Below are 5,532 nucleotides of genomic sequence, written 5' to 3'. Positions count from 1 at the left end.
GCTGGAACCTTCGACGGTTCCGGACTCCGGTAGGCAGCCTCTTTCCAAGAGGAGCAAGCCTACCAAGCCGGTGACCTCCGTCCAACCGGAGGCACCGGACAATTTGCTGGAGGTGCTTAACGGCGCCTCCATCGACGAGGAGCACCGCACTATTATGAGTGCGGTGATCCAGAAGGTTCAGTCCGCCAAGAGCGGACTGACTGAAGCCTGTGCCAGCCTTCTAACAGGCTTCGAGGTAAGTAAAGAATATGTAAAAATATTACCGCATAGACAGTAGCCCCTGATGCTCTATTCGGCGTTCGGAAAGAAAAGCCGAATAGGGGATCTAATAACGTTCGCATGAGTCTAACAAAAGTAAGTCAATATGCATATGCAGGCTTTGTTGCTAGCATCCGCCGCACTGACTGTGGAGGTGGGCACGCTGAAGCAGAACCTCGAGCGGTCCGAGAACGAGCTCGGTCATGCCAAGAGGCAACTCGAGGAGACGGAAGGTAATAAATACCTTATTGAAATATGTGAAAGGTGCAATTGCAAAAAGTGACAGGATTAACGCGGCTATTGTAGGGGCCACAACTGAGATGGCGACCCTTAAGCAAGCGTTGTCCGAGGCCGAGAAGAGGGCGGCCACGGAGCGCACCAAGCGGGAGAAGCATGAGACGCAGGTTGGCGAGGTGCGGCAAGAGCTCCAGGCTCTCATGAAAAAACATGAGAGTTTGGAGCTTGACTCGAAGACGCGAGAGTCTGAGCTCGTGGCGGCCATTGAAGATGCCAAGTCTGCCAAGGCCGAAGCCCAGAAGGCCCTCCAGGAGGTTGAGGCAATAAAAAAGATAGCGGCGGGTAAGGCATTCTTTATGCAAAGCAAGCACGAAAAAGTGAATTACTTGTTACTTACCCGAATCCAGAGCTCTCTAGGAGCATTCGCAGACTTGCCCCGTAGCGTGTCGGATGCCGCTGCCTTCTACCGAGCCGAGGAGGGGAGCCACTTCATAAGGTGGTCGAGCTCCATAAGGTGGCCGAACAGGCCATGAAGGGCCTCATAGTCCGGCTGTGGCCTGGAGAAGCCATGCCTGGGAGCTACTTCGGGCTGGTGAGGCAGCTGGTGGAGGCCTGCCCAAGGCTCAAAGTCATCAAGTGCTCCGTATGCATCGAGGGTGCCCGTAGGGCACTTGCCCGTGAGAAGGTGCACTGGGGCAAGCTGGATGCTGAGAAGCTTGTGAAGGACGGGCCACCGCCGGGCAAGGAGCATCGCAAGCCCGAGATGTATTATGAGGGCGTTTTGAAGGGTGCCCGCCTTGTGGCGGATGAATGTTCGATGGATGTAATTTTTCAGTAAACTCGCTCGTTTTGTCCTGTGCGCTGAAAACTTGTTCATGTGTTCTAAGCAATGCTTTTTGAATTTAAAATATTACCTTCTGTGCGGCCGTTTATCAAATTTGAGAGATGGCGAGTCATCGGCTTCTGCCCCCATGGCACGAGTGCTGGGGTGTTCGGGATAAACATGAGCGCTCTTTTTCCCATTCTTGGGTCCTTCGAGGGAGGCGCTCAACACAACGAACAAGGCAATCGGACTATAATGCTTGAACACTCTCACTTAGCCATAGAATTCTATAATTTTAAATTTCGGCGAAGCCCCTAGTGTTCGGAAGATCGAGTTCGGGGCGCTATCCACGCCTAGGCCGGACAAAGCCGACTCCTCGCTCTAAGCGGCATAAGTCTTTAGGGACTCGAAAACCTCTCGAACAGCGACCGGCTCTCGCCTCATCATGACGGTCAGTTTTAGCTTTCTCTACTAAGGTGCTTAGCCTAGCTCAACTGGGGCACAATCGCAGCAGTTCTCCTAGTGCTACCTTAGCCGATATAACGGAATGTAAGGTACCAAAACATAGGAGCCGGGCAAACCCAACTATTGACCCAAGATATGATTCGGAGCCGATGCATATAATGCTATAAGTTCGGGGTGCCGCACTTGTGAAAGTGTTCGGACTTCTCACATCGTATTGTGGGGTACTTAAGCCCCTGGCATATTGGCCGTACCAAAGTGTACGGGTGCAACATGTCATTAATGAACATATATTCGTAAAAAAGTAATGCAATAATAGACGGAAGCTATGCATTGTTTATTTAAAAAAGCAGAGCGATACAAATACTGCAATAAGCAAAAGATGGGACTATTTAACATGTCCTTTCCAGGGGCAAGCTGTGGAATGTTATGTGAAACAGGTATACTGCTCGTTATAGAGACCACCTTAGAGTTCCATAGTGCGGCGTAGTTTTCTGCTTCCCTAGTTGTATCGTTTGTGCGGCAATTGTACTGCCGGACAAGCCTTTTGAAGATTGGAGTCCTGAAAATAAGAGAAAATTAAGAAATCGGCAGCCCCTAGTGCGGTTTAAGCCCTGTTTCGGGCGTGCCGTGATGGTGCCCCTCCCCTTTTGCCCATGGTATTTCCATAGCGTAGTTATGTACGCGCAACACTGGTTTCGCAAGTTCGTGAGGGCTGGGGTTGGGGCCGTATTGCTAAGCTTGCTCGGAACGTGCCCGGCGGTCTTGTTGTAGGTTACTCTGGGCGTGCTTGACGGTGTCCTGACGTTAAATGGCCGGACTGGAGAATTGCCTTGAGAGGCTGCTTTGTACTTCCGCTGCGATAGCCGCCGTATGCTCCTCCGTTCGGAGAGAGTGTTCGGTGTTTCCATTGACCGTGATGACTCCTCGAGGGCCTGGCATCTTAAGCTTGAGGTATGCGTAGTGCGGCACCGCATTGAACTTGGCAAATGCGGTTCGCCCGAGAAGTGCGTGATAGCCACTGCAGAATGGGACTATGTGGAAGATTAACTCCTCGCTTCGAAAATTATCCGGAGATCCGAAGACCACTTCAAGTGTAACTGAGCCTGTACAGTTGGCCTCTACACCTGGTATGACGCCTTTAAAGGTCGTTTTAGTGGGTTTAATCCTCGAGGGATCGATGCCCATTTTTCGCACTGTATCCTGGTAAAGCAGGTTCAGGCTGCTGTCGCCGGCCATAAGGACTCTAGTGAGGTGAAATCCGTCAATAATTGGGTCTAGAACCAATGCGGCGAATCCGCCATGACGGGTGCTAGTGGGGTGGTCCCTTCGATCAAAAGTGATCGGGCAGGAAGACCATGGGTTGAACTTTGGGGCGACTAGCTCCATCGCGTATACGTCCCTTAGCGCATGCTTCCGCTCCCTCTTGGGGACGTGGGTTGCGTATGTCATGTTCACCGTCCACACTTGTGGGGGAAAACCTTTCTGTCCACTGTTGTTTGGTGGCCGGGGCTCCTCCTCGTCATTGCTATGCAGCCCCTTGTCTCTGCTTTCGGCATTTAACTTGCCCGCCTGCTTGAACACCCAACAATCCCTGTTTGTGTGATTGGCTGGTTTTTCGGGGGTGCCATGTATCTGGCATGAGCGGTCGAGTATTCGGTCCAAACTGGATGGGCCCGGAGTATTTCTTTTGAATGGATTTTTCCGCTGACCGGGTTTAGAGCCTCTGAATCCGGCATTAACTGCCGTATCCTCAGCATTGTTGCCGTTAATGCGGCGCTTTTGCTTGTTGCGATGCGACCTGCCACTGCTGTCCTTGGTATCCGAATTACCAGGGCTCTTGGTCATGTTATTGCTGCGAGCTAGCTAGCTGTCTTCTCCCATGCAAAAGCGGGTCATAAGTGTCGTGAGGGCTGCCATAGATTTCGGCTTTTCCTGTCCTAGGTGCCATGCAAGCCACTCGTCGCGGATGTTATGCTTGAAGGTTGCTAGGGCCTCTGTGTTCGGACAGTCGACAATTTGATTTTTCTTAGTTAGGAACCGTGTCCAGAATTGTCTGGCCGATTCCTCTGGCTGCTGAATTATGTGGCTAAGGTCATCGGCATCTGGTGGTCGCACATAAGTGCCCTGGAAATTGTCAAGGAATGCGGCTTCTAGGTCCTCCCAGCAACCAATTGATTCTGCTGGCAAGCTGTTAAGCCAATGCCGAGCTGGTCCTTTAAGCTTGAGTGGGAGGTATTTGATGGCGTTTAGGTCATCACCGCGGGCCATGTGGATATGGAGATAGTCCTCGATCCACACCGCGGGATCTGTTGTGCCATCATATGATTCGATGTTCACGGGTTTGAAACCCTCAGGGATTTGATGATCCATTACTTCATCTGTGAAACATAGTGGGTGTGCGGCGCCTCTGTATTGGGCAATATCACGACGCAGCTCAAATGAGCTTTGTCTACCGTGTTCGGCCCGGCCGGATTGGCTGTATCCGGAGTGACGATTACCGTCTCGTGCCGTGCGGCGCCCACGCGATCCGTAGATTGATCTTGTTTGCCTTGCCTTGTTCTCCATGCCATGGTATTTTTTGAGCAGCACCGGGGTGCGGCTTGAGTGGAGGGCCGAGAGGCTTCTCTATCGTGGCCACGGGGTGGCCGATCAGCCGCATCATGCGCTGGTGATGTAGGTTTAGGTGCTTTCTCCTCTAGTCGGGGTAGCAACCTGCGCTTTGGGTAGCTCTTCGAGGGGCGTTCGAGTTCATACTCTTCTGCCGCAAGGACTTCAGTCCATCTGTCGGCTAGCAAATCTTGATCATCTCTAAGTTGTTGCTGTTTTTTCTTGAGGCTGCTCACCGTGGCCATAAGCCTGTGTTTGAAACGCTCTTGTTCGACGGGATCCTCCGACATGACAAATTCATCGTCGTCGAGGCTTGCCTCGTCTTCGGAGGGAGGCATATAATTATCGTCCTCGACCTCTTTGTCTGCCGCTCTCTCATGAGGGCTGGCTTCTCCATCCTCCCGTGTTGAATCTTGCTGGAGGTGGTTGTCTTCGGCACTGTCCGGGGTGTTATTATCTCCCGTGCTAGAATCACCGTTTTTTCTTTGGCGGGATTTAGAGCGGCGCCGCTGACGCTGGCGCTTAGGATGCTTCTTGGAGGGGTCATCCTCCATTGTTCCATCGCCATTGCCTTCTTTTGGGGTGTCCACCATGTATATATCATACGACGAGGTGGCTTTCCAGTGCCCTATAGGCGCTGGTTCTTGATCGTCTCCTGCATCGGCGTCCATACCGTCGATGTCTTCGGAGTCGAAGTCGAGCATGTCGGTTAAATCATCGACTGTGGCTACGAAGTGGGTGGTGGGTGGGCTTTGAATTTCTTCATCATCCGCATCCCAACCTTGCTGACCATAGTCCAGCCAGGGCTCACCTAAAGAGAGAGACTTTAGTGGATTCAGAATATCGCTGAAGGGCGAGTGCTGAAAGGTGTCCGTAGCGGTGAACTCCATGATCGGCGCCCAATCGGGTTCGATCGGTAGGGGCGCGGAGGGCTCGGAGTCTGGAGAGGAGTCCGGCTCCTTGGAGTCACGAGCTTCGCAGAGAATAGGGCTGGTGTTCGGCTCGATCGCCGTAGAGATTGCAGCCCCCGAGGCAGTGTCCAACCACCCATCCTCGATTGGCGCAGTTGGCTCCGAATTAAGGGTCGGGGCTGATGCGGGTGCAGCCTCCAGGGCACTGTTCGGTGGCAGAGCTAGATCATG

This window comes from Triticum aestivum, chromosome 3A, assembly GCF_018294505.1.
Source record: "Triticum aestivum cultivar Chinese Spring chromosome 3A, IWGSC CS RefSeq v2.1, whole genome shotgun sequence".
Classification (NCBI taxonomy): Eukaryota; Viridiplantae; Streptophyta; class Magnoliopsida; order Poales; family Poaceae; genus Triticum; species Triticum aestivum.
Note: the sequence above shows the minus strand (reverse complement) of the source record.